This window comes from Pongo abelii, chromosome 7, assembly GCF_028885655.2.
Source record: "Pongo abelii isolate AG06213 chromosome 7, NHGRI_mPonAbe1-v2.0_pri, whole genome shotgun sequence".
In the NCBI taxonomy this organism is placed as follows: domain Eukaryota; kingdom Metazoa; phylum Chordata; class Mammalia; order Primates; family Hominidae; genus Pongo; species Pongo abelii.
In genome coordinates this window covers 96,177,974-96,204,250 of record NC_071992.2, presented here as the reverse complement: position 1 = coordinate 96,204,250, position 26,277 = coordinate 96,177,974, and the positions used below count along the sequence as shown (strand labels likewise).

Genomic DNA, 26,277 nt, shown 5'->3' with positions numbered 1-26,277 from the left:
GAGAGGCTTTGGGGTTTCATGAGTGGTCCACAGTGAGACATACCAGTTGCAGACATGTAAGGGCTGGCCTGGGACCTCCCAACTCTATCTTTTAAAAAAAATTATCTTTACCTTTTTTTGTATGACAGCTCCTAATTTTTTCCTCTTAGAATGCTCACTCCGGGAATGCTCATTCTGGCTCCCAGAATCCAGCCACCATGCTGTGACAGGCTCAAGCCACATGGAGAGGTCACCTATAAGCGCTCTGGTCAACAGCCCTGCTGATCTTCTAACCAACAATGGCTCATTCCTTGCCTGTTGGTTGGAATGAGCTATTGCAGCCTAATCAAGCACCCCCCTCCCCAGATGCTGCATTTCCAGCCACATCGGGTGGAGCAGAATGGCCCAGTGCAATGTCAGCAACACATATAGCTGTGAGAGACCTCAACATTGCAAAAATAGGGTCATGAGGTTAGCAAGATGGCCAAGAAGGAAGCTACAGGCTCTTGCCCATGGAAACATTATGCATGCAATGATATAGGAACCAAAGTAGCTTTATGGGAATTACAGAAACCAGTTAAGGATCTGCAGCAACCAAGAGAATCCCTAACAAAGAAGAAGTCACACTCTAAACAGTAGAAAATTTTGTGGTGTTTTCACTTGCCCTTGCCCCATCCCCTCCCCAGTGCAACAAAATCAGGAGGAAGCCAGCCAACTCCCAGTGCCTCCCTCGGGATGGAAGGGGAAAATGTAGAGCTTGTTAGTAATCCCAGCATTGATGGGAGCAGTGGCATAGTTTGGACATAGTTTGGAGGCTGCTGAAAGCAGTGGTAGACTCTGCAGAACATGAGAGCTGCAGGAGATCAGGCAACAAAAGAAAAAATAGATAAATTGGACTTCATTAAAATTTAAAACTTTTATGCTTCAAAGGTCACCATCAAGAAAGTGAAAAGACAATCTTCAGAACTGGAGACATTATTTTTAAATGACATAACTGATAAGGGACTTATGGAAAGACAATATAAAGAACTCTTACAACTCAATAATAAGAAAGTAACCCAGTTCAAAATGAGCAAAAAATCAAACACACATTTGGACAAAGAAGATATAAAAATGGCTAATGAACACATGAAAAGGTCCTCAACATCATTAGCCAGGGAAATGCAAATCAAAACTACATGAGATATAGCAGAGAAAGACTCTACATTAAAAACAACAACTACGCCAACCACCTCTTCACAAACACTAGGATGTCTCTATTCAGAAAAACAGATGGCTGGGCACAGCGGCTCATGCCTGTAAACCGAACACTTTGTGAGGCCGAGGCAGGAGGATCACTTGAGTCCAGGAGTTAAAGACCAGTCTGACCAACATGGTAAAACCCCGTCTCTACTAAAAATACAAAAATTAGTCGGGTGTGGGGGTGTACCTGTAGTCCCAGCTGCTCAGGAGGCTGAGGTAAGAGAATCGTTTGAACCCGGGAGGCAGAAGTTACAGTCAGCCGAGATCGCACCACTGCACTCCAGCCTGAGTGACAGAATGTGACCCTGTCTCAAAAAAAAAACAACAAACAGATAATGTGGAGAAATTGGAAGCTTCATACACTGCGAGTGAGGATGTGAGGTGGTGCAGCCACTTTAAAACACACTCTGTCAGTTCCTCAAAGAGTTAAACATAGAGTTATCATATCACCCAGCAGCACTACTCTTAGGTATCAACCCAAAGGAAATGAAAACATAGGACCACACCAAAACTTGTATATGAATGTTCGCATCAGTATTATTCATAATAGCCAAAAAGTGGAAACAACTTAAATGTGCATTAACTAATGAATAAATTAAAAAAATGGTATATCAATAAAGCGAAATGTTATTCAGCAATAAAAAGGAATGAAGTAGTGGAAAGTGCTACAATATAGATGAACCCTGGAACATTATGCTAAATGGAAGAGGCCAGTCACAAAGGACCATGTATTACATTATTCCATTTATATAAAATGTCCAAAATAGTCAATTATGGTTACAAAGGACAACCTACTGTATCCTTATGGTGGTGAAGCCATTCTGTATTTTGACTTTGGTGGTAAATATGCCAGCCTACACGGGCAATAAAAATTGCATAGTGCTAAATACAAACACACACACGCACAGACATAGACACACACATAAACATAAGCACGAGTAAAAAGGAGAAAATCTGAGTAAGATTTGTATCAATGTCAATATGCTAGTCTTGATGTCGTATTACAGTTTTACAAGATGTTATCATTGAGGGAAATTGACAAAGGTACATAGAATTTATCTGTATTACTTTTTACAACCACATGTGAATCTAAAATTATCTCAAAATACAAAGTTTGATTAATAATAAATAAAATAATACAATAAAATAACTTTTTGACCAAAAAAAAAAAAAACACTGAGCAGAAGAAAATAAAAGAAAAAAGGGATTATAGTGTGCAGAAGACACAAAGCCTAACCTAGCTAACACTTTTTTCTTTTTTTTTTGAGGTGGAGTCTTGCTCCCGTCATGCAGGCTGGAGTGCAGTGGCGTGATCTCGGCTCACTGCAACCTCCACTTCCCAGGTTCAAGCGAGTCTCCTTCCTCAGCCTCCCAAGTAGGTGGGATTACAGGCGTGCACCACCACACCTGGCTAATTTTTGTATATTTAGTAGAGATGGGGTTTCGTCATGTTGGCCAGACTGGTCTTGAACTCCTGACCTCAGGTGATCCACCTGCCTCAGCCTCCCAAGGTGCTAGGATTACAGGTGTGAGCCACCACACCCACCCCTAAAAATTTAACTCAAGCCAATAGAAGCAAATTAATCACACTCATTTCTCGCTAGAGTAAATTTGAATAAAAATATCAAATCAGTAAGGCAACAAGAAAATGAGATTTTAAAAAGAATTTCTGATAAAATACAACATTATACAGCTAATATAAAATTAAAACAATAAAAACTGGTGAATATTAAATTACTGACAATATTGCAAATAAAAAAATTAAATAGGAGACAATATATGCGGTAGATAAACATAATCCAATATAAGAAGAATTGATGTATCTGAATTGAAAAACCATAAAATAGAAGATATATTCAAAGATATAATATAAGAGAATTATCTGAATTTTAAGATATCACTGAAACCTCAGATAAAAAGTGAACCATGTTCCAGGAACATTCCAATTCAATTAATATCAAAGTTTACCCTATGTACAGTATTGAACTTGAAGAAAATCTTCAGGCATCTGCCAGGCAAAATAAATTACCTAGAAGGAAGAAAATCAAGTTGGTTTCAGACTTGTTGCAACATCATTCACTGCCAAAAAATAATAAAGCACTGAAATCAGGCTTACTCACTATAAAAATATGGCTCTGTGTACATCTTACTCCAGACAAGTATAGGCAATAGAAACAATAAAGCAGAAGACTGAAGCTGTAAATTTGTGTCATGGAAATATAACAAAGAAAGGAATGTGAGAAAAATTTAATGAGCTCATTTTCTGAAACTGCAGGTAGTATGAAATTAATAATGAAATATGATCAGTAGTTCAGGGGATACAATACAGATATTATCAATCAGCAATTATTTTGTGTCCAGAATTTTACTGCAACCGTCCACACCCCTATAGCTATGTCTTACTTTATGGAGAGAAGTTCAATGCTCAGTGAGGTTAACTTGCTCTGAATCATACAGGTAGGCCCATAATTTGAACTCTGTTCTACCTAACTCAAGGCCAATTCTTACTTAACAAAACCATGTAATCTTATGTCTAGATGGTGAAATTATACATGGTTTCAATTTTCTTGTTTTCGCTTATTTTTTTTCTGAAGTTTCAACAATAACATATGCTGCTTTTGCTATTTTTTTTAAAAAGTAGGAATCTTTAAGATTCACACAAAGGTTATTTTTCATAGGAGCAATACATAATCTCTAATCTTTGGAATTTTAACTTTCATGATGCCAGGATAGTGGTTGAAACTGGTTGGTCATTTTTCTCACCTTTTTACTCTTTTTTTGTGGGGATGGGGCAATGGGGAAGTAGGTTAAATACAAAATAAATTCAGAAATAATAACCACAAATTCAGAAATTAAACTGGCTGGGTTTTACTAGTCTAGACTGACACAGTCTGTTTTCTGGAAATCTGCCTAAGCCTTCTGTCTTTTTTTTTTTTAACTGTTTGAATAACACACACACATACACACACTGCCACTGCTTCCACTTGGCACAGTGAGGCTGTATGGATTGAGGCAATAGAGAGATCCAGGGCTCACCCTGATCCAGGGTAAATGTCACAGGGGTAGGCAAAGTCTTCCCACATAGAATACACCCATCATCAGCCTGGTCAGAAATAAGCCTCCTCTGGAAGGAGACAAGATGCAGACGTGCGATGGCAGACTCAACTGGGCATGTTCAAATCTCTCACCAGAAAACAGCCTCTGTCTGTCAAGTTCCTTGAACTTTTGAGCTACTGGCTGGGGTGCCAAGCAAAGGGCTCGGCCAAGCCCTGAGCAGAACTCCTTTCCTCTCCAAAGAGCCAGTAAGGAATCAACGATGAAGAACTTGCCAATTTTCTGTTACTTGGAGAGTTTCCAAGCTTAGGATCCTGTTCAGGGAAGCAAAGTCCAAGAGGCCTGTGTAAGAAGAGCAAACAGAACTCTCTTAACTCTTACAAAATATCAGTAAAATATGTCGGAAATGCTGTGAGGAAATTACATACTTTTGTCAGGTCAGCAAAAGCGGGTGGTTAGTAGAGAAGTGATCTTGTGAGCTGGCAATTTGTTTTTCCCTCCCTCCTTACGTGTATTTGTGTGGGGTAAGTCATTTTAAACAATTTCCTCTGACTTGGAAGTTTGGAAACATAATGGAATTCAAAACACAGTGTTTTATTTTTTTTCTTGGTGGTTGTTGTTCCTCAGAAGTCAGTGAGGGAGGAGAGAGTGGGAGGTGGAGAGATTTAATGTCCCAAACTGATTTAAAAACTGAAGTTTAAGAAAATTTCCCTCCCACATAAATAGGATTTTTCATGGTATAGGGCTGTTTGTGGTTCTCTCTCAATGCTCCAGATTTTAAAGCTGTACTCTTCAAGTAACCTCTCTGACCATGTAAATAATGAGACAACAGCAAGAAATCATCTTTGAAGAAGTGATGATTTTACCAGAACAGGGGCTCAAATAATCTCATTGTAATATTTTGAAAGATTGAAAGAAATAGGGTTATTTACTTTCTTAGACTGAAAAAAAATCAGTTTTTGAAAACAAGAAAAAATAACTGAATGCTTAATAACCAGAGAGCCCTTTGTAACTTTGGTCATGGTGAACAGATTAAATGAACTCTCACCTCATTTGTAAACAGAACTTAAATTTCTTCTCTCACCTGTTGGGGAGGGAAGGAGAAAGTGGCTGGTGAAATGAACGCCCCTGGAGTTAGTTTTCCTAAATCAATGGTCCTTGAGATCTTTCCTTAACTTTCAAGCTATCCCGGACATTCTCTGCTTCCACAGCTGTGGTAAGTTACAACTCATTTGTGTGCGTGTGTGTGTGGGTGTGTAGAAAGAGGAACTTCTCTGAAAGAAACAGTTTGTTTCTGTTGTTTCAAAAAACAGTTTTGTTGGTTTGGAGAGATAAGCGCCATCTAATACAAATACAGAGAAAGATGGCGCTGCTGCTAAAACAAACCCTTTAAGCATCTCAGGGTAAATCACAGAGAGCACATTTCCAATGTCCCACTGGAGAGTTTTGCTTCTTAGAGCTACGGCTTCTCATCCGTGTTTCTTTGAATCAGTGGTCTTTGCATCATTTGGATCGCTTTCTCAGAACAAAGGGACAAGTTATACCAGGGGGCAGTCAAGTCTCTACTTTTATTTATGAGACCCAAATACATGCTGATCTCCTGTGGTCTCATCTCTATGTTTAAGGAGTATCCAGCTGCCAAATAGGAATTAAAGAGGATTCGAATCTATACTTTCCTCTCCCTTAGGGGTTCTAATCAAGAGCCCTCAAAGCCTCTACCTCCTTCTCTGCCAATTCTCCCCCCACCCCTAAGTCTCCAGTAATCCCCAAGAGCCTCTAACTTGTAAAATCCAAAATTCCCTCTTCCAATACAGCCCACACGGCTTCTCTCTGCTTAGCCCCCTGGCCTACCTTCTCTCCCCTTTTTGCGATATAGATCACCATTGCCACTCTAAGCCATTAGCCCCATTCACTCACTTCCTTTCCACCAACCTTTCCATTTCTCTGGCCTACCCTCTTCCATTCTCCCAATTCTGCCTAATAAACTGCCCAGGAACCCAACTGGCAAGGACTCCCATTTAGTAGTTGGAGACCGAGTTGCAGAAGAAAATGTATGGATGAGGCAAGGGCTTGGGATAGAGGAAGCTGGACACCTTCACCTGTAAACAACTCCACCCACCACACCTGCAGGACAGAAATACAGCTTGTAAACACAGCTGATAACTGTATTTTCCCCCAGCTTCTAGAGCATCCATCAGGGTTTCTTTAGCCCTAGCCTGCTGCAAATCTGCATTTTATTTCCCTTTTCTAAGGGAGCATTTGCTAGAAAGGAGCTTCTAAGCACCAAGCCTAGACAAGGAGCAAGGAAGTAGATAGCTGTGAGCTGCAAGGGTCTGTAGCAGCTCATATCTTATTCCCTGTCTCTTCTCCCTTCTATGTTTTGACTCCAAGAATTACAGCTTTTTCCTGTGTGCAGTCCATAGATGTCACATCTAGCCTATCATGGCCAGAATATTGGCAGGTGAAGGAGGGTTGAGGGTGACGTGAAAATGAGAAGTGTCCCACAGAGCCATTGTGGGTTGTACTACTAGCTATCAGCCCATTATTCTTTCTCTCTGGAAAGTGCTTATGGAGACTACTCTAGAATCAGAGCTGCCGCCAGACAAGGTGGGACTGAATATTACAGCCTCCTCTCCTGAAATCTGTTGTATTGCCCAACAAAAATGTCCATCCCCACCAAAGCACCCTGACTACTCTTTTTAATTGCACCCAGGAATGTTAAAAAAAAAAAAAAAAAAAAAAAAAGAGGAAGGCTCTTGGTATGAACTCTCTCTCTCAAACTGAAGCTTGGATTACTTCATAAGTTAAAGCTTACAGTCATGCATGCTGTACTAAATTCATTGAATTTCTTCTTACCGCAGAACATCAACCTACCATGACTTCAAGCTGGTTTTGTGTACACTAGTCCATTGCTTAGAATTTTATAAAAAGGTTTCTGTATCTCCCTCTAACTTACTATACACATGTATACACGTTTTCCTTCCACACCACCTCTTCCATGTCCACTACACAATTCCTGCACTCATCCCTCATGTTCTTACCACCCAGGCCTCCGCTTACTTCTTCCCAAGTCCACCCTTTCAATCCTGACTTTTCTGATCCTCTATCTTCTCCTAGCCTTTATCCCTGCCATTGACCATCATTGACAACAATGATTTGGTGCTTACTATGTAATTTAAGACTTTACCTATGAGGTATGTGTTACCATGATCCCTTTTTTAAAATTGTGGTAAAATACACATAACATAAAACTTACTGTGTTAACCATTTTTAAAGTGCACAATTCAGTGGCACTTAGTGCATTCACAATATTGCGCAGCTGGGTGTGGTGATTCACTCCCATAGTCCCAGCATTTTGGGGAGCTGAGAAGGGAGGATCACTTGAGCCCAGGAGTTTGAGATCAGCCTGGCAACATAGGAAAACCTCCATCTCTACAAAAAATAAAAAATTAGCTGGGCATGATGGCATGTGCCTGTGGTCCCAACTACTAGGGAGGCTGAGATGAGAGGATGGCTTGCACCTGGAGGTCAAGGCTGCAGTAAGCTGTAATCATGCCACTACTCCAGACTGGGCAACAGAGCAAGATCCTGTCTTGAAAAACAAAAACACACACACACTTACAATATTGTGCAAGCATCACCACTATCTAGCTCCAGAACATTTTTATCACCCCTCGCCCCAAAAAACCCTATACCCATTGACACCTACTGACCTCCCACCAGCCACTGGCAATCACCAATCGGCTTTCTATCTCTACCAATTTTCCTATTTTTGCTGTTTCTTATAAATTCAATTATATAATGTGATTAAATATCATATGATTTTTGTGTCTGGCTTCTTTCATGTAGCACAATGCTTTCGAGGTTCATCCATGTTGCAACAATATATCAGTATTGCATTCCCTTTTATGGCTGAATAATACTCCAGTGTACGGATATACTGCATTTTCTTTATCCATTCACAAGTTGATAGACATTTGGGTTGCTTCCACCTTTTAAATATTATAAATAGTGCTGCTTTAAACATTCACATGCAAGTTTTCATTTGAACACCTGTTTGCAATTCTTTTGCATATACCCATAAAAGTGATATTACTGGATGATATTTTAATTCTACATTTAGCTTTTTTTTTTTTTTTTGAGGCAGAGTCTTACTCTGTCACCCAGGCTAGAGTGCAGTGGCACAATCTCGGCTCACTGCAATCTCTACCTCCTGGGTTCAAGTGATTCTCCTGCCTCAGCTTCCTGTGTAGCTGGGATTATAGGCGCATGCCACCCGCCTGGCTACTTTTTGTATTTTTAGTAGAGATAGGGTTTCACCATGTTGGCCCGGCTGGTCTCGAACTCCTGACCTCAGGTGATCCACCCACCTCGGCCTCCCAAAGTGCTGGGATTACAGGCAGGAGCCATCGCGCCCAGCCTCTATATTTAACTTTTGAGGAACTGCCAAACCTTTCCACAGAGGCTGCATCATCTTACATTCTCACCAGCAATGTATGAGGGTTCCAATTTCTTCACATTCTTGCCAATGCTAGTTATTTTCTCCCCTTTTTTTATAGTCGTCCTAGTGGGTGTGAAGTGGTAGCTCACTGTTCTGTGCTTTGTATTTCCCTGGTGGCTAATGATAAATGTTTGTGCATCTTTCCATGTGCTTTTTGGCTATTTGTATATCTTCTTTGGAGGAATATCTATACAAGTTCTTTGCCATTTTTTAAGAGGTAGGGTATTGCTCTGTTGCCCAGGCTGGAGTGCAGTGGTGCAATCATAGCTCACTGCAGCCTCGACCTCTTGGACTTAAGCCATCCTCCCACCTCAGCCACCCCAGAGTAACAGGCGCATAGCAGTTCCTCAAAAGCTAAATATAGAGGCTGGGTGTGATGGCTCACGCCTGTAATCCCAACACTTTGGGAGGCCGAGGCGGGCGGATCACCTGAGGTCAGGAGTTTGAGACCAGCCTGACTAACATGGCAAAACTCCATCTCTACTAAAAATACAAAAATTAGCTGGTCGTGGTGGCATGTGCCTGTGATCCCAGCTACTCAGGAGGCTGAGGCAGGAGAATCACTTGAACCCAGTAGGCAGAGGTTGCAGTGAGCCAAGATTGTACCACTGCACTCTAGCCTAGGTGACAGAGTGAGACTCTGTCTCAAAAAAAAAAAAGCTAAATATAGAATTAAAATATGATCCAGTAAACCTGGGATTATAGGCGCATGCCACTGCACCCAGCTAATTTTTTAATTTTTTGGAGAGATGGGGTCTTACTATATTGCCCAGGCTGGTCTCGAACTCTTGGCCTCCAGAGATCCGCTCACCTTGACCTTCCAAAGTGCTGGGATTACAGACATAAGCCATTGTACCCAGCTCCTTTGCCAGTTCTTAAAATTGAATTGTTTGGTTTTCTATAAACAAAATCTAAGTTTTCAAGACAAAACTAAAGGTGCAGAGAGTTCAGGCCACACAGCAAGCAGACAGCAAGCTGAGATTTGAACCCAGGTAGTCTGGCTCTGCTCCTGTTAGCTCCTGCACTAGAACTCCTCATTGTACAAACCCCTACTGCCTGAAAATGTAGACCTAAAAAGAGGTCTACATTTGTGTCCATTCATCTCAAAAAGGACTGCTTCTCAGTGTTTTAAAAATCACCATTATGCCTGTAATCCTAGCACTTTGGGAGGCCGAGGTGGGTGGGTCACGAAGTCAAGAGATCGAGACCATCCTGGCCAACATGGTGAAACCCCATCTCCACTAAAAATACAAAATTTAGTGGTGGCACATGCCTGTAGTCCCATCTACTCAGGAGGCTGAGACAGGAGAATTGCTTGAACCTGGGAGGCAGAGGTTGCAGTGAGCTGAGATCGCACCACTGCACTCCAGCCTGGCGACAGAGTGAGACTCCGTTTCAAAAAAAAAAAAAAATCACCATTACAAATTACAAATTATTCTTTTGGGTTAGGCCAGGCATCTCCTTGATGGAAGGGAGGAAAGTGAGATTTACCAAGTCCTTATCACTGCTCTAGGGATTTTCACAGATGCTACAATTTTTCATTTCACTCCTATAGCAACCTGTTATTATTACTGTTAGACTGGAGATGAAATGAAGACAGAAAAGTTAACTTTCATGTCCCACCTTGAAAGGCAGCAATCTGAACCAGCACCCCTAGCTATATGATGTGTAGATGCTCTGTTCAAAATGCAGATGCTGCTGAATGAAAATCCTGGACTATTTTACTTCTGAGTGAATTGGCTAAGGCCACACATAATCAGCCACTTGCTCTGGAGTCAGACTTCTGGTTTCAGGCTGAAGCTTCTCATTAGTGATGTGGCCTAGGCAAAGTTATTTAACTTCTAAGATTTAGTGTTCCCATTTATAAAACATTCATATGAATACTATGTGAGGCTTCCATGTAAAGACCCTAACAGAGCCTAAATTTAAGAGATGAAGATGACAATGATGACCACAAGGAGGAATGACGGTTCCTAGAGGTACCCTTTGCTTGCCCCATGTTACTGCTAAAACCTGTACCTCCTCTGTGCAGGGCACAAAAACATGCAGCTCAGTTCACTTGGAGAAATAACACCAGTAGTTTCCAAAGAGTGGTAGCATTCTTTGAAAATAAATATCAAAACAGGCAATCTAGTGTCTATGGTTGAAGAAAACCAGTCTCTGACCTCAGTCCTAAATATGAGTAAAATGAGAAATCAGGCCCTGATTCAAGTCAGCAAATTTTATAAGAAAATGAAGTGAATGGCTGCAGGTTGGGAGATTAAGCTGAACTATCTTCTACAGAAGAGTTCCCAGCTCTTCATCCCAAGTACCCCTCCGGGAGAATGGCTGAGCTGACACAGTATTTGGACTTGCTGGCTTGTTTGTTTGCTTTTTTGTTTGTTTGATCATCACACATTTTACACTTCCAAACCAGGGTTTCCTGTGTGGCACTGATTTTCAGGTATACTGGTGTGCACAGGAAAAAAAAGTGGGGGAGGCCAGGAGTGGTAGCTCATGGTTGTATACCCAGCACTTTGGGAGGCTGAGGCAGAAGGATTGCTTGAGCCCAGAAGTTTAAGACCAGCCTGGATAACACAGGGAGACCCCACATCTACAAAAAATAAAAATAAAAAAATTAGCCTGGCATGGTAGCACGTGCCTGTAGTCCTGGTTACTCAGAGGGCTGAGGTGGGAGAATTTCTTGAGTTTGGGAGGTTGAGGCTGCAGTGAGCCATGACTGCACCACTACACTCCAGCCTGGGTGACAAGAGTGAGACCCTGTCTCAAAAAAAAAAAAAAAAAAAAAAAGAAAGAAAAGAAAAAAGAAGGGCTGCAATTGTCAACTTGGCATCCAGAGAGCTGAGTTCATGAAATTTCTTAAGTCTTGCTGGGTCTCCATTTCCCTTATCTATAAAATGAGTGATCCAACAGATTCCTCACAGAGCTAATGATTTATGATTCTTATTGGTTAAGGACTACTTTGTGGCTTTCTAGAAATATGAATTATCAACATACTACATTGTATTTTGATGGCTCTTGAAAGTAGGCAGTGAGGGGTGGACATGAGTCAAGCCAGGGCAGAAGAAGTTTGGCATTTGTAGGTGAAGACTAATATACTCAAAATCCTGCCCTAATTTTGGAAGAAAATGCTACAAAATGGTAATTTATTTACTTATAATAGACAGCCAGATTGTCTAGCTATAATAGACAGCCAGATTAGCCTAGTTTGGGAATGTGTTAGCTGTTTAGGTTGTGGCTATGGTTGCTGAGGAAAAAAGGTCTAAAATGCTTTGGGGGAATCTAATTTGAAAGAAACAAATGGATTACATTTTCCTAATTTAGCAGCCAGTCAACTGTGACTCATCCTCCTCTCTCTGCTCATGTGATCAGGATAGTAAATATGATATTGACAAGAAAATCTAGCCCTCACGTCAGCAGATGCCAGCCCTCCTCAGACTGAAACCACAGTGAAAATGTGCTTGTTTCCTGTTTTCTTCACATAACCAAATTGCAGGGACTGTGCCAGAGTGTCTATTATTGTGTCCTACGTGAAAAGGGGCTGATTGCTAATTTCTAACTTATGAACTGCAAATATTATGGGGAACACTCATGCCTTCTATTTCCTGCTTTTACACAGGCCTTAGTCAAAATGAATAGAGATAAGTAATAGATGCTTATCCTCCTCCAATTCCTAAGACAATCTGCTCACGTTCTTGAAAATCTCCTCTTTCAAGGTTCCTTGTAGCAGCAAGAATATTGAGAAAAATAAGCACAAGTGCATAGTCCAGCTCTGCCTCTTACTATCTGTGTGACTTTCGGGAAGTTACTGACCCTCTTATTGTCTAGTTTCCTCATATAAAATGAAGAGAAAAATATATTTATTTCCTCCAACTGTTTAAGCCAAATGGTAATATTTTTAAGGCATTGTAAGCATTGTTATCTGTTGGGTAAATAGTCAAGAGATGGTAACTACTGGCATCACAGCTAACATTCACTGGGGTGAGTTGTAACAGGGACAGCAGTACAGACATGTGCCCACCAACATAAGGGACAGAAATAAAAAGATAGATACTCACATAGTGAAAAACCATCCCACTCCAGGCAAGGTGACAAGCAGAGTCTTTTGTTGACTCAAAGGGAAAATGTGGTCATTTACTGTGTTTTGAACAAATGGACTCCTTGAGATGTTGATGTTGCTGCATTTGATTAATGAGTTGTAATGTTACACAGGCACCAGGAATACATCTGTCTTGTGTTTGGTCCAATATTGAAGCACACCAGGGAGCCCTTCGTAGCATGCTGGTGTGATAGTTAAGCTCTTTGCATTATTTGTCTAATGAGAAAAGGAATGGGTTGTGGAGTTGCAATTTCCAGGAAGCACAAATAGTAAAATTGGAGAAACCTCTCCTCTCTTCCCTTTTCCTTCCTCTCATCTTCATCTCAGCAAACCAAAAATATTTTTCCGATAGCCTGTTATAAAGCTTGACTTCTAGATACTAATGATTTATGTTCGATCTCAAGAGTTTGAAAACTTCAAGAATCGTCTGATATAATCGCGATCTGAGAGACCAAAATAGATGCCCCTTTCTCAACTAAGATGGACTCTATGGTTAAGGGAATGAAAGTTACCTATAAGCCAAGGGTTCAGGCCTGGCTGGCATGGTAACTTCCTAAATTCCTACAGCTACAAGAAAAAATTTATACTCTTTCTAAACTGCCTAACAGTAGGAGCTATCAGGCAAAGTGTCAGAGCCTTCCTAACTCTGATTTACAGCCCAGGTCACTGTAACTCTGATTGGACAGAGGACCAGTCTTACAAACATTCTTTCTTGATAAGCAACTGCAGATCTCAAGCCAGTTTCAACCAGCTTAATAGAGACTGCACACAAACTGTCTGTGTCCTATAGTTCACCTTTTGCTGTAAAGATCCAAATTCCACCTCATTTTAATGCTGAAACCCCACCTCAAAGTGAACGTGGGATGTATATTACATGTATGTTTACCCATCGCACATGCGCTCAACTTCCTTCATAAACATGTATAGCTTTATCCCCAAACCTGCTCAGTGTGTAGGACTCTATTGCGTGATGCTGAACCTGAGAGACATAAAACCCAACCTGCCCTTTCCCTCTTTGAAGAGAGAGCACCCTTGGTCCATGCTGAAGACCATCTCTTCCCAGTTTGCAAACTGATACCACCAATAAAGCTCTCCTTTCTACTATTTATCAATTCTAGGGATCTTTTGGAAGACAAAATGCAAATACCACTGCAAGAGGTAACACCCAAATCATAGTGTGAAAGGAACTTAAAGAAAATCTAATGCAATGCTTTTATTTTTCCAACTTCAATAATAAACCCAAAAGGGCTGAGTAATTTGATTAAAGCTACACAAAGAGGTGGTGCCAGAGATGGAAGAAGATTCTAATATTTCTGGCACCCAGTCAAATATTATTTCTTCTGCCCATTCAGAACCATCAGCACCTATGAATATCCTTGGGGAAGAAAAGCAAGATTAGCCATAACGCTAGCTTTCAAACTCGGCTTGGACCAGAGATGCTGTTCTCTTACTAGACACACATATTGTTCCTATGAGACTTCATTTCAAGAGTATTCTGTAATTTAAGATACATGGTTTCATGGCATTCTTGTACAGCCATGAAGATGCCCTGGTCATCAGCCTTTGTGGAAGAAAATAGAATGTGTTGCAACAAAAGGTGGAGAAAAAAAAAATCCAGGCTTCTCAGCTCTGGAGAGGGCAAGCTTAAAAGTTACCATGATGAGAGGGGCCTGCACAGTGAAAGCAGCCTAAGACCCTTGGAAGTTTGGGAGCAGAGGAGAAGCTAAGAGGGAGGGGAATAAGAGACCAAAGGGCCACAAAGATGTTTTTGGCCACATTTACATTGTAAATTTCAGTGTGTTTCAGACTGGATTCTTAATAGTTTGCAACAGAAATGCACCCTGACTATTTTACATAAAAGGTAAGTGATTGTAAGTATGTCAGGAGCTCAGAGAATCAGCTGTAGGCTTGGAACCCGCAGGCATTAGGGGCAATGTGAGAGCCAGCCCTCAAGACCCACAGCAGGAGTAGGCAGCATTTCTACCCAACTCTAACATCTTTGTGTCGCTTACTCGTGATTCACAGTCCCAGAGAGGAGTACCGACTGGCCAAACAGGGTCACACGCTCACTTCCTGGCAGGGCAGCTTCCCTAGTCAGAGGCAACTATTACCCTCTGCCAAGATAACATTTGGGGGCAAGAGCAATTTTCCAAAAGGAAATAGGTGCCATGGGCTATGGAGTTTGGATATGGGACAGATGAAAAGCAAAAAGCAGCTGATAGGGTCTCTGCCCCTGAGTCTAAGTGAGATTTAAAGCATAAAATATTTGTAGAAAATTGATAAGGTGACCCCACCAGAGGAGTCTCCTCAGGGAGCTCATTAGGAGGAAAGATCCAGGCTCAATGAGATCTACCAGGGAACAAATGCACTTCTTAGTCAGTGGACAGGAGGAGGATTCTGGATACAGAATGGGGTTTGTCATGTGGCATTGAGCCCTGGCCTGGTCCTCATGCACTGGTAGTCGAATCTCGTGGACAGTAGAGGGACTGTAAGTAAAAAGTGAAAGAGCTTTTTCACATTTTAAAGAACATTGAGACAGCTGTAGACATTAGGGCACCAGGACACACAAAGCACTGCTGAGGTTAAGACAGGTGTGAGTCCTTCTTCCTCTTGTGCCACAGACCACTGTATGATACACCTTCCTCTGGCAGAGGGGCTGACAGAGCACGAACAGCTCACAGCAGGAGGAAATGTGTGGGAGCCCACGTGATCCACCCTCAGGGACCAAGACTCTGCTTATGAAGGGAGAAACACAAGCCATTGATTTCTAATTACTATTATCAGTGTGACCTCATTAGAATCCTCAGTCTGATGAGGAAAAATTCAATCCACTCTCTAAAGCAAACCCTAAAAAGAGGTGAAAAGGGCAGACTAGCTGTAATATTCAGGACTCCCCTTTCTTACTTGATGAGTAATCCTGGGCAAGTTACAGAATGCCTTTGAGGTTCAGTTTCCTTGATTGTTAAATGGAAACCCTAATTCCATGGGTGATTGTGAAAAGTAAATGAGATGAGAGGTCAAACCCAGCCTAAGCATGTGGTAGTAGTACTCAATACATGGAAGATACATACCTGAATAATAGTCACCATAAAATGCTCATGATTCATTGGATGCTTCCTCTGCACAGACACAGTGTAGTTCTAGCTGTGCAATCAGACACCCTGAGTTCAAATCCTAAACCTTCTCCTTAGTTGCTAGCTTTCTGAGTTCTCAGGGTCCACTTCTCTGGTATTACTCTCCTCATGAGATTGTTGAGAAGATTAGCTGAGATAAAGGATGTAAAACACAGAACAATGCCTGTCACGTGTTAGGCTCTTAAGAAATGTGAGCTCTTATTGTTGCTATTATTATCCTCAGTACACTCCTCCCAGTATTTGCCCAATTGGTTTAAAGTAACAAGGAGTGACTGAAGATGCTGACACCAGGGAGGAGTGCGAGGGAAGGGGGAGACAAAAGGAGCTGGGGGAGAGGGATAAGAGAAGAACTTCCCATGTTGATATTTGATCATGGAAGATGGGCTCCCAAGTCACAGTCATGCATCTTTTTGGTTCCAGCACTTTCTACCTAGAAGAGCTCTATTAATGTGATTTTTTTCTAAATATGACTGATCTTAGGAGGAAAATATTTACTTAGTACTCTCTAAGTGTGAGGACTGCTTAATGAATATTATACTAGATATTCAGGCAGGACTTAAGGAAGGAGAGCCTGATTTTGGGAAATGTGATTCCAGTGCAATGATTAGTTAATGGATTAGAAGTGTATAGTGCTCAAGGAAAGCTATTTGCCTACTCGAGATATCCCCAAAGTACCTGGCACTGAGCAAAAATCTTGAGAGAGATATGTGAGGAAGAAAAACCCCAAAATATGAAAGGGCAAAGAAGCTTACAAATTGCAAGATTACCAAACCCGACCACTTACTTATCTTCAGGCTCTTAAGTAATGAGTGAAGGAGGCATTTCAAATTAGACAAGTGAAAGAAGAGGAGAAAAAGGTTCCAGACAAAAGTTCCAGACAAAGGTAAAATTACTAAACATATAACAAATTCAAAATGGAGAACACACAAAAAAACATGTCATTAGGAATACTTGGGTGTCTGTTGTCTTGAACATCTTTGAGATCAGTGAAACAGAGAGATTCAAGGAGACAGCACGGCTCAAAATCAACACATCTCCATGAGCAGACTGATATTCAAAGAGGAATGGAGCAGAAGTCTTTGTTAATCATAATAAAGAATTTGCTGTATTCAAATGAAATAACAGCAAAGTGGAAGTATGCCAGGGCAATACCAGTTTTCCAAGCAGGAATAAAGAGAACACTAGGAAATTACAGAGCCTTCATCTCAATGTCTGTAATTTGCAAAATAATGGAAACAATAGCAGGATAAGTTTGCCAAATGCATTTACAAACGAGTATCATTCCCTTTAATCAAGCTAGTGATAACCAACAAGGCTAGATAGAGGATTGAGGGTCTATGAATCTTTTTTACTTGATGGGACTATGACACAATTAATAATTACATGTGACTTATTTTGATGTAATGTCCAGATAATTTTACATAGAAGTTACCTCTAATGTGCCTATTATGGAAGAAAGTAAAATAAAAAGTAAAGAAAGAGAAAAGTACTATGTGCTGTCTCCATTATATGGGCTGTGCTACTATATATTCCTTTTTGCTTAAAATCCAACAGTGGCATAGCACTAAAAGGGTATTTAAGAAATCAAATAAACCATGTTCCTAGGATTGGATCAAAAGCACTTAAGACATATGTATTCCACAGGGCAGGCTGTTTTCTGTAGTCTCTCAGAGCCCATTAATTTGTTTAGCTACTCTTCCATAGAACATCCTTCCTTATTGAAACTTGGCTGCAATTTAAGCCCATTTCCCATTGTCTAGTCTTTGGTGAAGACATTAAACAGCCAGCCAGCATCCTCCTAATACTGGAAAACCTGCATTCAGTCACCGCTGGCAGAGTCCACAGATTAAAGGATTTTATTATACTCATTTTGCATGGATTTTATATTAATTTATCTAATTTGAATACTTACCCCATGAGCACAAGGTGCCCTGAGCTTTGAGGAATTAGACGATCTGGTTCAAATTGTGTGAGTACTGGGTTTAATGGTGTGAGAATGGGCAGGACTTCTAGACCTCTGGGCTGCTGATAGGCATCTCTGCTAATTTATGATTTCTCAAATCATTTTCCATGTCCAGTTAGTTCCACTTTGCAAGTTTCATTCCTTCCATGTCCATAGCAGATGTCAAAACCAGTGCCTGCCCTTCATTGTTTCTCTCCTTTCTTGATCCTTCACCTTGGAAAATGGCTTTCTTCATACCTGGGCAATTGAGGTCATTGGACTTAAAATTCCTAAGTTTTCTTTTCACACACACACAAACCTTTTTACATCTATTTCCTTTCTTACAATTTCAGATGGAGATGTGCTCTTCTTGTTGTTGCAGATTAATGTCTCCAACCCTGGTCCAGAATCCATCCCTCTCCATCTCTTCACCTCTTCAGCTTTCCTTTCCACAGGCTGCTTCTTCTCAATGGACAAACATGTTCAAGACTCTAACTTCTAAAACCATCCCCCCAAACCCAGTGTCCCCTTCTAGCTACTGACCTTTCTCTCTGCATGGCTTCAAAGACAATTTTCTTAATGGAACAACCTGTACTCATAACTCAGCTTCTTCACTTCCAACTCTGTAACTGGCCTCTCTTTCCTGACAATGCAGGTAAAGTTACCCTGGTAAAGATTTGCTGCAATTTCCTAACTGCCAAATCCTTATATAGCCTCTTTTTAGTCACTCTGTAGCAACCAATACTTCAGACTACTTTCTCTTTGAAACTCTCCTCTCAGAAAAGGGAATGCTTATACACTGTTGGTGGGAGTATAAGTTAGTCCAACCATCATGGAAAGCAGTGTGGCAATTCCTCAAAGAGCTAAAAACAGAACTGCCATTCAACCCAGCAATCCCATTACTGTGTATATACCCATTGGGTATATAACCATTCTACAATAAAGACACATGCACACAAGTGTTCACTGCAGCTCTATTCACTATAGCAAAAACATGGAATCAACCTAAATGCCCATCAATGACAGATTGGATAAAGAAAATGTAATACATTTACACCATGGAATACTATGCAGCCATAAAAAATAATAAGATCATGTATTTTGTGGGAACATGGATGGAGCCGGAGGCCATTATTTTTAGCAAGCTAACAGGAACAGAAAACCAGATATTGTATGTTCTCACTTATAAGGGGGAGTTAAATGATGAGAACTCATGGACACAAAGAGGAAACACTGGGGCCTACTTGAGGGTGGAGGGCAGGAGGAGGAAGAGGATCAGAAAAAAATAACTATTGGGTACTAAATCTAGTACCTGGGTGACAAAATTGAAAGACTTTCCCTGCGGCCTGGAAGCTGGGCAGGGGGTGAATAACTCCTCCCTTCTCAGGCCCAGTCTCAAGGCTCAAGACCACTTGCGCCAGCAGCATGCGTCAGCAAGATAGCAGAAGCATGAAGAGAGCTAGCCGGAAGACACGTACCCTCTGAAGACCAAGAGAGAGGCCGTCCGGGTACTGTGTAACAGTTACATCAGATTGAGACACTTCCTGTTTACAGGAGACTATAAAGCCCCTGCCCCGTCACCATTTGGTGCTGATGCCATTTTAGGCCTCAGCCCGTCTGCACCCAGGCACTCATTAAAACAGTGTGTTGCTCCACGCCGTCTTGTGTTGTCTGTTGTCACGCTCTCAGGGTTCAAACACATACAAGAGCCTTGTATCATACTATATCCCTTTTGCCCTTGTGAGACGCTGCACAACACCAAAGGCACTCTCTTTTCATAGTCCCGTTGAAATCATGTATGGCCAAACTTTTGTCTTGGGGCCTCCACCCTTACCCAACTCTGAGCCACTCCAGAATTACCTTCCCTCCTTAGTCCAGACACAGTCTTTCATTCGTGAAGCAGGAAATGAGGCCATGCCCCCCCGTCAACATCTCCTTGTCCTCTCAGCATAACTGTCTTGCAGGCACAGACTTGTTTATCTGCCAACTCGACCCTCACAAAAACCTACAACCAAAGTGGGCAGGCCCCTACACTGTGATACTCAGCATGCCAACTGCAGTGAGAGTCCAAGGACTCCCCCACTGGATCCATCACACCAGGCTCAAGCTCACCCTTAAGGCTACTCCTTCCTCCAAAACTTTAACAGCGGGCAACACCCTCAGAGTCCCTGTATATAATAACCTAAACAACAACAAAAAAACGATCCTTAAAGGTAGGAGGAAGCCAAAGATGGCAACAGGACAAATGGCCTCCGCCAGAGATCATCAAATATTACAGTCCTGCCACTTGGGCTGAGGATGGTTCATGGGGTTATCGCACTCCCATATATATGCTAAATAGAATAGTTAGACTACAGGCGGTTCTAGAGATAATCACTAACCAAACCGCCTCAGCCCCGGAAGTGCTTGTGCAACAACAAAAACAAATGAGCACGGCAATTTATCCAAACAGGCTACCACTAGACGACTTATTAGCAGAAGGTGGGGTCTGTGGTAAGTTTAACATCTCCAATTGTTGTCTTCACATAGACGATAACAGAAAAGCAGTACTAGAAATCCCTTCAAACATCAGAAAAGCATCCCATGTACCAGCCCAAACCTGGAAAGGATGGGACCCAATAAAGCTTCTAGGAGGGTGGTTCTCTAATTTAGGAGGATTTAAAACGCTGGTAGGAACAGTAATCTTCATCATTGGGTTCCTCCTATTTCTCCCCCCTGTATTATCCCACTAATAATCAAAGCTATTAAAAGTCTTGTTGAAACTACAGTTAACCACCAGACAATCCAGACGATGCTCCTGCTGCGACACGATGAATACCAACCCGTCTCTCAAGAATACCCCCAAAATTAAGTTTTTCTTTGTTTCCAAGGTGCCCACGCCAGTCCCCATGTCACACTTGAAGTAGTCATTGAGAAAGTCGGCCCTTTTCCCTTTTTCTATAACCAAATAGACAGGAATGAAAGACTTTCCCCAGGGCCTGGAAGCTGGGCAGGGGTTGAATAACTCCTTCCTCCTCAGGCTCAGTCCCAAGGCACAAGGCCATTTGCACCAGCAGCGTACGTCGGCAAGATAGCAGAAGCAGGAAGAGAGCTGGCGGGAAGACACATACCCCCTGAAGACCTACAGGGAGGCCGTCCGGGTACCGCATAGCAGTTACATTAGACTGAGACACTTCCTGTTTACATGAGACTATAAAGCCCCTGCCCCATCCTCATTTGGGGCTGACGCCATTTTAGACCTCAGCCCGGCTGCACCCAGGCGCTCATTAAAACAGTGTGTTGCTCCACACTGCCTCGCATTGTCTGTTGGCGCGCTTTCGGGGTTCGAACCAATACAAGAGCCTTGCAAAAATAATCTGTACAGCAAACCTCTGTGACACAAGTTTACCTATATAACAAACCTGCACATGTACCCCGAACCTAAAATAAAAGTTTAAAAAAAAAAACTCTCCTCTCAGTTTTGAAATCCTCCCATTCTCCTGGCGTGTAGGTCTTTTCCATCTGTAATCACTTTAATGATCCTAAGGGAGCAAATTCTGTCTCGGCTTCTCCTGTCTTCTTTGCTTAGGAGATTTCCAACTCTCCCTTCATTCTGACACCTAAATTCCAGAAGATTTCATATTTACATTTCTGCTCTGCTTTCTCCACCTGCTCAAGACATGTATACCCAACTTTTTCCTGAAACATCTCCACTTAAATGCTCAACTACCTCCAATTTAAATGATCTGATCTACCTCTCTCTTCTCCTTCTCATTACCCCTCTGCTGTCTGTATTTTCTCTCGATGGTATCATCATCTACCCAGCTTTCCTGAGGCAGAAACCTGAGATTAATTCTGGACTTTTCCCTACTCTTCACATGACACGTCCAGCCAGTCACTGATACCCTCAAATTCTTTCCTAAGCCTTTCTCACATGTAGCCTCTCCACTTCATCTGCACGCCATGGCCCTTCTTGTCTCATGTCTGGATTACTGTGATAGCTTTCTCACTGTTCTCTCTGCCTCTATTCTGGCCTTCCCTTCATCAGTCATCCATGTCCTGGTGGAGTGCTTGCTACAACCAAAACTGAATCATGAGTCTCTCCTCCCAGCCCTTTGGCATCTGTGTTAAGTCCTAATCAGGGTACAAAAAGCCCCTCACAATCTTACCATTGCTGCCTTCTCCACTTTCTCAGACACTCACCTCCATCATCCTCCTCTCACCCTCCAGCAACATCATTCTAAACATGCCACTCAGTTTCATCACTATGTGACTTTGTGCCCCAACTCCACCACCTGAAATGCCTTTCAGAGTCCAGGGTAGGTGTCACCTCTTCCACGAAGACTTCCCAGTGAGGGGGTGGGGACGATGGACAATCACTCCCTTCTCTTTCCTGCCTGTGAATCATTCATATACTTAGACTCTTGGCTTATCACTCTGTACTGTTAATATTTGTTGATATATCTGTCTCTCTCTTGGACTCTGAACTCCTTGGGGGTAGAGTGCAGGCATTTATCATTGTATTCCCTTACACTGTGCCTGTAATATGGCAAATGAATTGAGTTAAATTGAACTAAAGACAAGAAATATTCTGCATAGTGCCCAAGGCTGTGGAGGCCTGTTGCTTAACTTACCTGCCTTCTGCATAGGATATGAGCAATTTAAGGTATGGAACTGCTTTTGTTTCTCCAGCACCTATCACAGTGCCTTGTACATAGGAGGCACACAAGTAAATACTTTGGCCAAATAAATGTGTCCTGTCTTAGGGTAATGGACTGCCCCCACCCCGTGGCTGTTTTAAAAGTCTGTGGTTTGGTCACTACATAAGAACGTGTAGATCGATAATTTCGTATCAGTAAAAAACCGTCCAGGCACAGTGGCTCATGCCTGTAATCCCAGTACTTTGGGAGGCTGAGGTGGGCGGATCACCTGAGGTCAGGAGTTTGAGGCCAGCCTGACCAACTTGGAGAAACTCCTTCTCTACTAAAAATACAAAATTACCCGGCCTTGGTGGCGCATGCCTGTAATCTCAGCTACTCGGGATGCTGAGGCAAGAGAATAGCTTGAACCTGGGAGGCGGAGGTTGCAGTGAGCCGAGATCACGCCATTGCACTCCAGCCTGGGCAACAAGAGTGAAACTCTTGTCTCAAAAAACAAACAAACAAACAAAAAACATGTGGGGAGTCTAGCCAGCCCCCTTCTCTGGAACTCTAGCAGTGAGTGACCAAATCTACACGGATGTTCTCGCATCTTCTTCCCCCCAAGTTGTGAGTCCCAGTTGATTTGGCAAGGAATAAACAAGGGTAGGACATGTGTAGGTGAGCACTGAGGTCCTGAGGAGTCTCCTCTGGGTGTCTGAACTGGAAGATCAGGTAAGCTCTAATCAGGGGTGGCAGAGAGAGCAAAGAGTAATGCAGGCATTCGAAAGAGAGAGAAAGAACAGGGCAGGCACGGAGAGAGAGAAAAGAAGGACAGGGTGAAGAAGAAGGAGGAAGAGAGAGAAACAGGAGACAGAGAAGAGATGGGGGACAGAGAAAGAGAGAAAAAATTAGGGAGAAAGAGAGGCTCTCTGGGGCCAGATTCCAGGCTTTCCTGAGACATAGCTGTGCTTTCAGACTTCAGGTTTCATGACCTACCCTGTGTCCCGCTGAAGAATTCCCTCCTACTTTGGATCCTATCTATAGAGCAGTCAGAGTGGTTTTTCAAAAAGTAAAATCTGGCAATGACCATACTGCTCACCTTTTAGTCTCTCCAACCTGCCATGTATCCTGGCTACAGGACCTTGGTGTGTGATGTCTCCTTCACCTAGAAGAGCGGTACCCACCAGCACTCCAGCTCCAACAGCTCTCTTGTAACACACAGTGGTAACTTCACAATTACTGATATGATCCATTCATTGTCTGTCTGCTCAAAAATGTCTTCTTTGTAGTTACCCAGCAATGTCGCTCAAATGCTTAGCACAGTGCCAAACACACAGCATACATATAATGGTTTGTTGAAGGAAGAAAGAAATACAATATTAAAGTTGCTGATTATGTTGTGGTTTGAGACTGCCTTGGCTCATCTTATTATTTTAGTTCTCCCATCAGTGATTTGTTCTTTTGGGCTAATGAGCATCTCCTGCTCCAGGCATGTCATTGTTCTCATCCAAGGCTGGGTCAAGCCCTCCTGGTGGTTTCTGTGGTACTCAGAACACTGGGTACAAGCAGGCTTTGGGACATGAGGAGAAAGATGGGAAAGGGAGAGGCACCAAACCAAGCCTTCTGGAAAGAAAGAAAGAAAAGAAGGAAGGAAGGAAGGAAGGAATGGAGGGAGGGAGGAAGGGAGGGAGGGAAGGATTAGGGAGGGAGAAAACTATAAAACACTATAATAAATTTACAATTACATTATTAAATAAGCACATGCTTCCCCAAGGAAATTTAAATCCCCTTTCCATCGGCATGCCAAAAAAAGAGGTGATTTCCTTCTCTTCCTGCCTCACACAGAAATAGAGTGTGACTTGTTTTATTCATGGTCTTCTTGGAATTCTAGCCCAACAAAGCATCTACTCCCTTCTCCTAGTCCACCAGCGGGTCCCTGGAAGAGCAGAGCCTGCTGCTTCTGTGAAGCCCTCATATTGCTCCATCCGAAAGTGAGAAAGAATAAGGAAGAGGGGAAAACAAGGTGTGCCTTCCATGCCTTCCTTTAATTTGGCTCTGTGAATTGGCTCAGCATACCTGAGTCCCCATCTCCCTGTCCCTCACAAAATGAGATTTGTGACTTTTGGGGAATTTTTGCCAAAGTAGTAAAAATTCTTACATTACTAAATCTCTTTTCGTCTCAGTACAAAAAGATAGTATGTCCAAAGAAAACACTAAAATACCCAAGTGCCTCCCACTGGGATCAAAGAATTTCCCATATTCCCAGGAAGATCTTTAAATTCTCTCCCCTGTTAGTCTTCAAGCTCTTTACTCCCAGGAAGAACCACTTTCTCTCCTTACCCTGAACCAAAACCCTTTAGCTTTATCTGTTTACCACCTCTCTGCTTCAGAAAGTTTTCCTTTGATTAACTTTACACAGTTGTGACGATGATGATGATGATGATGATGTAATCCACTCTACTGTCTAGGTCATCAGTGCTCATTTAATTGGTTTGCAGTTAACTACTTGATATTTATTTATAATATTAATATTCCTAATTGTGTTCATGCACTAGTTTCTTTATTCAGGGCCTAAAGTCCTTAAGGAAAATAATATTTAATTCAATTTTATTCAAAAAGTATTTCCTCCACTGTATGAGTCCCTGGCACATGGGTAAGTGCCTACTGAGTACAGAAAATATAGTAACGGCTGAGGAAAACATTTTTAAAATAGATGTGACACCATCTCTGCCTTGGATATGTTTATAGCTCTTTAGGAAACAAATCAAAAACATATATATGTTTTATATAGATTCATATATATTCATAAATTCATATATATACATATGTTCATATATATGATTTTATATAATCATACATATTCATATATATACATATATTCATATATATGTGTTTAAGTCCATTTTCTGTTGCTATAACAGAATATCACAGATTTGGTAATTTACAAAGAAAAGAGATTTATTTGGCTCCTGATTCTGGAGGCTGGGAAGTCCAAGGGCATGGTGCTGGCATCTGCTTGGCCATCTGGTGAGGGCCCTCTTGCTGTGTCATAACATGGCAGAAGGGCATCACATGGCAAGGAAGAAAGAGGGCAAAAGTGTGCAAGACAGAGAGTAAACAGGGTCTAAACTTATTCTTTCATCTTTATCCCTTTATCACTCCCCAAGGTAACCAACCCACTTCTGCAATAATGGCATTAATCTCATTCATGAGAACAAAGCCCTCATGGCCTAATCATCTTTAAAGACCCCATGTCTCAGTACTGTTACAATGGCAACTAAGTTTCCAACACATGAACATGTGTCCTTTTGTAGGACACCTAGCAATATGTTTTTTAATATACTCATATACAACCACAGAAATAGTTCAGATTATTTTAGTTGATTTGCAAACATATACATTAATGTATAAGATACAAAAATATCTGTACAAATGACTATAATGTAAAGTGTAAGGACTGTAGAGGGAGTTGGGAAACCTTCCCAGAGGCCACACTTGAGCTAGACATAGGCAGATAAAGAATTTCCCAAGAAGAGGAGGAGACATTTCATACTAAATGACAGAAGAACTGTACAAAAGATACCAGGAGACATAAAATACTTGAAGTTCTGGGGAAGGGGAGGAGTTAGGCATTATTGATGTGGGGATGCACATCAGGGAAGGGAATCTATGAGATGGGTCTAGACAGACAGGACGGGATGTGTTTG

At 41.8% G+C, this 26,277-nt stretch overlaps 1 long non-coding RNA gene across 1 annotated transcript in view; it reads right to left on the bottom strand.

The window, feature by feature from the left end:
• The window catches only part of LOC129061062 (uncharacterized), a 42,353-nt gene that overhangs the window by 5,345 nt on the left and 10,731 nt on the right, over positions 1 to 26,277 (bottom strand). Inside the window, exon 2 of the long non-coding RNA XR_008528046.2 lies at positions 1,409 to 1,526. This is a non-coding gene — a long non-coding RNA (uncharacterized LOC129061062). The remainder of the gene's footprint in view (positions 1 to 1,408; positions 1,527 to 26,277) is intronic.